Below are 10,033 nucleotides of genomic sequence, written 5' to 3'. Positions count from 1 at the left end.
TTGACATAGCCAATAGGTTGGGCGCTTCTTTTGCGCACCATTCGTCTTCAGATAATTACTTGCCTCAGTTCCAGCGTAACAAGGAACGGACCGAGGCAAGTCCTCTTGATTTTACATCCTCAAATGAAGAATCCTACAATGCTACATTTTCTCTACATGAACTATCCGCATCCCTTAGCAAGGCCCATGACTCAACTCCAGGGCTAGATGATATCCACTATCAGCTTTTACGACACCTTCCAGAATCTTCCTTGAGGGTGCTTCTTGGAATTTTTAATACCATTTGGATTTCCGGGAATTTTCCTGCCTCATGGCAAAACGCTATTATTGTCCCCATCCCAAAGCCCGGAAAGGATTCTACCGATCCAAATAACTATCGTCCTATTTCCTTAACCAGTTGTGTATGCAAGACTATGGAGAGGATGATTAACGATCGCTTGGTTTGGTTTTTGGAGACTAATGAGTTGGTAAGCGACATTCAATGTGGATTTCGAAAGAATCGCAGTACTGTTGATCACCTTGTTCGTCTAGAATGCTTTATTAAGAACGGTATCGTTAATCGTGACCATGTCGTTCTGTCTTTTTTGATCTGGAAAAGGCATATGACACTACTTTGAAATATGGTATTATGAAAGATATGCATGGATTTGGACTTAGAGGTCGGCTTCCTGACTTTATTCGTAAATTCTTAGACCATCGTCACTTCCAAGTTCGGGTTGGGGCTACCCTATCTGACTGCTTTGAAGAAGATCAGGGGGTTCCTCAAGGCAGCATTTTATCAGTTACTCTCTTTAGCATTAAGATTAATAGCCTTGCCAGAGTTTTATCTCCTAGTATGAATGCGTCCCTTTTTGTGGACGATCTTGGTATCTCTTGTCGAGGCAAAGGTATGCAGACTATTGAGAGACAGCTGCAGATTTGCCTTAACAAAATCCATGCCTGGGCACTGGAGAACGGATATAAGTTCTCCAAGTCGAAGACTAACTGTGTACACTTTTGTCGGAAGTACTTCCCCCATGAAGACCCCAAGGTATTTTTAGATGAATCCCCCATCAAGGTTGTGCCGGAGGCAAAATTCCTCGGGGTGATCTTCGATAAGCACCTTACATTTAAATCTCACATTAATTATCTTAGAGCCAGATGCCTAAAGGCGCTTGATATTTTGAAGGTTGTCTCTAGTGCTCGATGGGGAGGGGATCATGAAACCCTACTTCAGCTCTATCGAGCACTGATTCGTTCTAAGCTAGACTATGCCTGCAGTGTTTATGGAGGTGCGTCACGCTCCCAGTTGAAGAAACTCAACACTGTACATCACCAGGCCCTACGGTTGTGCTTAGGTGCTTTCCGTACCTCTCCTGTGGAGAGTCTGTATGTTGAGGCAAACGAGCCTCCCCTGGAGCTTCGAAGAACTAAAACTATCCTTACAGTATATCACCAAGCTTAGAGCCAATCCATCCAACCCAGCCTTTGATTGTGTCTTCCATCCGGAATTTGAAGACTTATATGCTCAGAAGCCATCCATTGTTCCTCCACTGGGTGTCCGCATCCAGGAACATGTGCAAGCAGCTGGACTTGGGCTGGATACTATCACCCCCATACGCATCCAGGAAGATCCACCGTGGTTATGTCCTAAGCCTCAGGTTGATACCTCACTCTCCTCCTGAAGAAATCTTCCACCAACCCTTTAGTATACCAGCAGGGGTTTAGTAATATGTGTTCAAAGTATCCATTTTATCACCGCATATTCACTGACGGTTCCAAGAATGATGATGGCGTGGCTTCTGCGGCTGTCCTTGGACCCAGAACCGTTTTCAACTCGGTTTCCAAGTTCCTGTTCTGTATTTACTGCGGAAGCCAAGGCAATTTTGTGCGCACTTCGGTCCATTCCAGAGCTAGGAGGTAGCAGATTTCTCATCTGCTCTGACTCCCTTTCCTGCCTCCAGGCAATTCGGGCTAGTTCGCCTGTACATCCAGACATTCTGTCTATCAGGGAGATGTTTAAACAACTTAATGAAGATTTTATCATTGTCTTTTGTTGGGTGCCAGGGCATATGGGTATCCCTGGGAATACTGCTGCAGATGAAGCCGCGAAGGCGGCTTTGCATTCCGTTACTACCCAAACTGACGTTCCATATTCGGACTTGCGTTCACTTATTTGCTCCTATATCAAGCGCTTGTTTCAGGCTCAATGGGATGACCAGACAACCAACAAACTGCCTGATATTCGTCAGTTTGTTGGTCCAGCGCCTTCACTTTCACGGCATCGTCTCCGCTCTTGCATTTTGAGGAGGTGTCGTATCGGTCACACACGTGCTACGCATGGGTATTTGTTAAAAGGAGAAGATGCTCCTCATTGCTTTGCTTGTGATCAACGGTTCACAGTCAAGCACATATTGCTTGACTGTGGCGACTTTGCTCCCGTACGAGATTCCTTTTATCACGTGAGCTCTCTTTCAGAACTTTTCAATTCTGTAGAAAGTGATACTATTTTTGACTTTCTCTCTGCCATTGGTATGGCAGGAAAGCTGTTAATTTTAAACTACCGTCTGTGGTTTGTTATGTGACTTCTGGTGTCCTTTTTGACTGAATAGTAAATGAATTATCCGTAGTAGATCGACTACTTGACGTTTTATTGTCGTGATAAAACTGAAATATTGTTGAAAGCGACGTTAAAACTTTCACTCACTCACCTCACTCACTCACATTACATACATACACTCACATTACATACATACATACATACATACCTACCTACCTACCTACCTACCTACCTACCTACACACACACATACATACATACATACATACATACATACATACATACATACATACATACATACATAATATTTTGATGGTTTTTCACTTTCGGGGGGTTGCACGCCAGTACGGTTCATTGACCCAGGAGCCTCTCATCAATGCGGTCGCTGTAAGTTCAAGTCCACACCAATCAAATAAATAAATAAATAAATAAATGAATAAATAAAACTTTAATTGCACTATTTATCAAAGCGAGTAACTGTTACCGAATAAACTAAAATGTGATCTGTACCAATTTTCAAGTTCCTTTTGACATGTTTAATCTAAAAAAAAACGCAGTAATTTTTCCATGCCACTTGACTAATTCAAATTAAACTTTTAAATAAATTCAATGATCCAAGACTGCTTGACTAATTAACTGAACAAAGCTTTACTTAATTTCAGGCGTTATTCCAGTGAGTTTACGCTATTGTTCTCGTTAATTTACAATGACTGCAAGGTTGCACCTGGTGAGAAGTTTGAATGGACTTGTCCCGGCGGGGAAAACAGGGAATTTTCCATTTTCCTGCATCTACAATACATACATGTACACGTATATACATTTATTATCGAGGCCATGGTACTGCACTCCTTTGACAGTGTTTGTGGCTCAGTCCTAGTTCACAAATATGAACTAGCACTGTTAACATCATCTTAACATCATTCTGAGAGTCACATCTGCGACAGTTTATCATGTCGTTACTTGTTAAAAGTAGGCGGTCTATTCTGGCTTGAATTGCTCCGCCCATATGGCTTAACACTAATATCACTGCAATATACCACTGTGAAGTATGTTAAAGACATAAATAATCAATGACTTTATTTTTATATTTTTCATTAATTCAGAGGGCCTTTGTGGCCAATTGCTTAACGCATGAGTGCAGCTCAATTCAAGTGCAGCTTATGCTGGCATCCTCTCCGGTCGCACGTGGGATGGTATGTCAGCATCGGTCGGATGTCAGCAACGGTCGGATGTTGGTGAGTTTCCGTCGGGCCCTCTTTCCTCCCGCCCAAAATGCTGGCCGAGGTCGTATATAAAAGTGAAATATTCTTTAGTACGGCGCAAATCACCATCAAACACTAGTATATAAAATAAATAAAGCTTCAACCAAATAAATGAACTAATAAATAGTAAAATGAGTAAAATTTGTATTTCCATTTTTGTTTTAATATGATAGCATGAACATTAAAATGTTGTACTTAGTTTTCAAATGTTTCGGGCGGCCCATGCAATTCAAGAGAGTGGCGGATATTACTGTGGTGGGGATGGGGGGGCACAGGAAGAGAGTACGGATGACCTACATTGACACCAAGCTTGGAGTCTCATGACCAGACAAGTGGCAAAGTGCAAGTAATGGAAGATGCCTGTGTGTGCTACACATTACCTCCCCGAGGCGGCGGATTCAAGTAATATACGTAACCTGGCCTACCAATTTGAGAAAGTATGATTTTTACCACAAATTAAGACTTCATAATAAAAAAGAGTACGGCATAGAGAGTAAAACCGTGACCAGAGTATTGACGACAATGTGATAGTTAGCAAATGGTAGTACACGTGTCACCTGTGAATACAGCCTCCTGTCAGTCTGAATACGGCCCTCCTGTCAGTTTACCGCAGTTAAGGTATTATTCCGACTATTATATACATGCTTAAAAAGTAGCAACGTTACCTTAAAAAGTAGCAACGTTACCTTAAAAAGTAGGTAAAGTAGCAACGTTACCCTACAAAGTAACAACGTTACTTAAAAAGTAAGCTAAAGTGACAAGTTTACCTTAAAAAGTAGCAACGTTTACTTAAAAAGTAAGCAAAAGTAGCAACGTTACCTTAAAAAGTAGCAACGTTGCTTAAAAAGTAGGTAACATGGCTTGACAAGAATTAGGAAATAAGATGTGTGCAGTGGTTTTGATTGCAAAATATGAGATGTCAGTGGCGTAGAATTTCTCAAAATGCTCTCCTGTTCACATTTACTATACAAACATATTACATTATATTAAAATATGCCTGAATTTATCATAAGTAGAGGGTGATTTAAAACTTATACGATTTTGCTAACACTAATTAGATAGGAATCCTGAAATTCAGTGGTTATGTCATACTCGAGCATGTAACATCTCAGATCAGCTCTGTCCATGCATACGTATTGCATATTTAATGAAGTACATGTTCTTAAAAACAATTTGCAGGTTCGTTTTGTGTAATCTCAATCTTAATCCTTATTAAGTTTGAGAATCAGCAAAATCTGTCCATAATTTTAGCATATTTAACGATTTCTTTGATTCTAACTGGTTGTTCGTTTGCTTTAAATAAATACCATTCCAGTAAGATGAAGAAGGACAAAGTAGGAACTTGCCAGAACTCACACGTTTCAACAACAATTCCTCGGGAACAAGGATGAGGAAATGAAATGGATCCCGAAGATTTATGTGAAGAGTGCAAAGCTGAAAATCGCAACAGTGTTTCAGCAATCGCGCAGACCTGGTATAATTTTGTATCATCCTAGAGCCTGTCACACTTAAAGGAGAAGAAAACCTAAAAATGATGCCAAAATCAAATGAAAGAACATCAAAACTAACTTGCAAATAGAGTCTTTAATATTTTTGTCCATTTTTAAAAATATTTTTGTATTGTGGGTGTTTGGGCCACCTTTTCATATTTATCGTCGTTTCATAATAATGTTCTAAATAAGGATGTGATGCACGTGTTATATATTTATTTCAATGTAAATTTGTTGTCTATCTGAATATGACTGTCTCGAGGTTAAACAATCCTTTTCCGCCTTTGTTATCAAAATGCTGGTGTTAGACCATAGCAGATTATTTTCAAACTTCGAACGCTTTAATATTTATGTAATGTAACATAAATGTAACCTTTTGTTAGGACTAGTTAAGACAACTTGCGGACGTAACATGGCGGATAATCGTCGTAAATCTTGAATTGATCGTACGATAAGTCGTGGGAGATCATGGTGAATCAATGAAACTGAAGGTATCAAACATTTTTGCGAGGCGGTCTGGTCGCAATTGCTTTTGGCTTGAGCAAAAATCAGATGCAACCAGCTGCCATGAACATAAATTTTAACCAGTTTCATCGGTCGCACGAATTTTATCGTACAAGCACCGCAAACATCCTCCAGAGGCTCTTTGGTTGTATGCAATCACGTGACTACAGCGGGTATATTGGAGTCCAACAAGAGTAGAAGGGTTACTTTCGGTGTCACTACAATTAATATCTTGGGTTATAATCACGGTATATTTATTTACCCCGGTTGACCATGCTTGAATAATCGTGTCGAATCGCACAGGTCGTAGATAGTTGTAGCTCTGGTGTGATTGAGACTTTACTTATTATAGTTCGTTTTAGTCGTGTGAGCACTATACAATTACAAGATCATACTGAATCTTGGAAAATCTTAATAGATTCTTACTATGTAGTCGTGATGAACCTTACAAGGTCATGTGAAGGTCGCGAGAAAAGCCGACTAAGGGCGTTATTTTCCTCAAAGATCAGGGTTAATCCTAGGGATTTGAATTCATGATCACGCTTGTGCATTTGTGCAAAAAATCGCGAAACGGGAAATAAATTTAGGCACCAAAACAGACATACGTATACCAGTCGTAACCAAAATGGACGTCCCGGGTCAATAATCGCGAGGTCAATTTCCAAAAGCAACGTCCAGGACAAACCACCAAAGACCTAAGAAAGTATAAGAATTATGAAATTAAGACGGATTAATGTAAAGAGAAGTAGTCAACAGCTTTCAAGGATGTTGGAAGGACGCAAGGAGTCTTCTAGGCGAATGAATGAAAGCAGTATCCAGTATCCCGTGCCACACCAGTTTGTAAGTTTGTCGATAATAAAAATATGTATGTTAATTGCGTTGATTCCTGCTGTCCCTATATCCAACGTGGGGATCCTGTTCAACATATCGCATATATGGCGCCTGGCCCAGGTTAAACGGAATTAGACACAGTTGTGACGCTAGTGTCAGAAATTCTAAAGACACAACAAAGACGCAAAGCGTGAAGTGGTTATTTTTCATCTTCCTGACAAAGAAATAGCGTGCAATTCTTCTATGATTCTTAAAGTACCAAGGAATGAGGTTTTGACAGAGTCTAAAGTCTATATACATAGCCATGTGATCTAAGCTTGGTGTGGGTCAAACAGATAGGTGCTTTGATTCGTTCCGGAGAAACAAACAAAGGGTCTAATGGCTCAAATAACGCTAAGCTCGTCCGGTCAGTTAAACTAACGTATATATAAGTATATAGTACATAAGCCTACGCAAAAAGAGCAGAAATTGTATGGGTAAATTGAAATAATAGAGGTTAAAAGGGCACGAAAAACACTTAAACGGAATCGACGTATACTAAGCTGCGAAGTTTAAAGAGTAAATGTTGACACAGCGGGTGACTACGCACAAATACGTATTTAATAGTTAATCGAGTACATATTGGGAACACAGTGGAAATTAGGAATCAGGTTTAACTGTGAAGGTAACATGTTTAGATGCCGATTAGTTGAAGTCTTTGTTCGTACGACGAACAAAAAAAAAACCCTGGCCTTTTTTGTTTGATGCAGTTGTTTTTATATCAAACAATAGCTATTAAATGCTATACATTTCTTTCGACATTTTCCAGATTTGGCTCAAGTTCCACACGGTGACACATCTATTGATGGCCAAAGTAGGCTAAATATATGATTGCTTTATTTTTTTCTTTCTTGCCATTTTACTTCACTTTTGACATTTTAGTCATATACTATTGACTGAATATAATATACAGGCAAAAGTTTCTACTGGGCCCCCAGTTGCATTCTTTTCTAAAAATATGTTATTCAATGTTTCACAATAAACCCTTTCCACATTTTAATGTTATTCAATGCAAAATGAAAACACAGCATTTTGAATCATTCTAAACCAGTGACGTCTAAAAGAAAAGTCACTGCATTTTTCTTTTCACTAATTCTGCTTAAGCCATAGAGCTTGGGGCGTATATGTCCTTGCGTTTTAAGCTATACAAGGGTAGTTGGAATAAAACCTTAACGATGAGGTAAGTTGATGAGAGGAAGGAATTCACCACAAATACGTGTCTACCGGTTGAAACAGACGTCAACTAAAATGATCGTTCTGGGTAAATAATCGCAAAGCCAATTCCCAAAACGGACGTTTTAGCACCGACCAGCAAAGATCTAAGAAAGCATATTAAGTATGAAAAGAGGATGGAATCATACAAAAGAGAAGTCAACAGTTTTCAATGCAAGGAATGTCCTAATCCAATAAGTAAAATCAGTATTCAAATCGCGTAGCGTGCTAGTACAAAAGTTATCGATATTAACATATGTACATACATCTTCGTTACGCTCTGATTGTAACTGTTCATATATCCAAAGAGGCCATCGAATTCGACATGATGACTATACAGTACCTAGCCCCAGGTTAAGCCGAATTAGACACATCCACGAAGCTAAGTGCCAGAGATTCTGCACGCTCTGTCCATACCTACTAAGAAATACATGAGACCTTCATAGCAAAATTTACGAAACTTAGAGTGAAGACGTTTGATGGAATAACCTTGACACATTAATTTTTGCACTAATAACTTGTGACGTTGATTGATATCGTCACATAACACACATGATCTATACTAAATGGCACAAGGCGAGAAAGATATACGCCATTTGCAGGGTGCTTTGCTGTCCAAGTAAGGATGATTTACAATGTTAAAACTGAACTACCTCTCTTGTCGCAAAGTCTGCAGGAGTGGAAACCGTTTTGGTCTTTGTACAAATATAGGTCTAGATGAGATGTAAGTCTGTGGTTTGTATCTGTAGACGTATCTTTCACAGCCTTTGCTATATATACATGGATTGTTTAAAGCCAGCAGATCAATATACCGTTTAATGAAAGTTCGAGCCTGGTGAGGATATCCCTGTAACAATTGTACCCTTTTGCTAGCTAATGCACTATTGTCACTGCTCTGGTTTTACTCTAAGAGCTCTATAGTCTTTAATATTATACGGCGTGAGAGACATTCTGCTTGTAAAATTTAGACTGTTCGCAAAACACTGTTTTCACATCTTAGCACAGGCCAACGATTAAAGCACCTTTACGGACAGCTGACAATACCATTTCTACTTCTACGCCGTACCCAAGAATATTTCACTTATACGACAGCGGTCTGCATTATCGTGGGAGGAAAGCGGGCAGAGTCCTGGGAAAAACCACAACCTTCCGCAGATTTACTCTATAATAGAAGGCTTTTTTCATAACCAAAATAAAAAAACAAATTTCTTAAAAACTTTTTACAATATGATCAGCATGAAACAAAGCAAAGCCCGTGGAAAACTCACGGAACCCATTTTTGGGTTGATATCAGAAGATGGAGCATTCCCTCGGCCCCTCGCTAGTAAATCATATCAGAAGATGGAGAATTCCCTCGGCCCCTCGCTAGTAAATCATATCAGATGATGGAGAATTCCCTCGGCCCCGCGCTAGTAAATCATATCAGAAGATGGAGAATTCCCTCGACCCCTCGCTAGTAAATCATATCAGAAGATGGAGAATTCCCTCGGCCCATCGCTAGTAAATCATACCGGAGGATGGAGCATTCCCTCGGCCCCGCGCTAGTAAATCATATCAGAAGATGGAGCATTCCCTCGGCCCCGCGCTAGTAAATCATACCAGAAGATGGAGCATTCCCTCGGCTCCGCGCTAGTAAATCATATCAGAAGATGGAGGATTCCCTCAGCCCCGCGCTAGTAAATCATATCAGAAGATGGAGAATTCCCTCGGCCTAGCCCTAGTAAATCATATCAGAAGATGGAGAATTCCCTCGGCCTAGCCCTAGTAAATCATATCAGAAGATGGAGCATTCCCTCGGCCCCGCGCTAGTAAATCATATCAGAAGAGGGAGAATTCCCTCCGCCCCGTGCCAGTAAATCATATCAGAAGATGGAGCATTCCCTCGACCCCTCGCTAGTAAATCATATCAGAAGAGGGAGAAATCCCTCGGCCCCGCGCTAGTAAATCATATCAGAAGATGGAGAATTCCCTCGGCCCCGTGCCAATAAATCATATCAGAAGATGGAGGATTCCCTCGGCCCCGCGGCAGTAAACCAACTGCTTTTGTCTAAGACCACTTAGGACTAAGACCTTTACAAGTAGACCTACTAATTGTGAACCATAAAAACGCCTCGTTTCATTTAATGAGTCCATATTCTATTTTCAAACGGCGGTGTG

Source organism: Liolophura sinensis, chromosome 13 (genome assembly GCF_032854445.1).
Source record: "Liolophura sinensis isolate JHLJ2023 chromosome 13, CUHK_Ljap_v2, whole genome shotgun sequence".
NCBI classification, from domain to species: Eukaryota; Metazoa; Mollusca; class Polyplacophora; order Chitonida; family Chitonidae; genus Liolophura; species Liolophura sinensis.
This window is presented reverse-complemented; position numbering follows the sequence as displayed.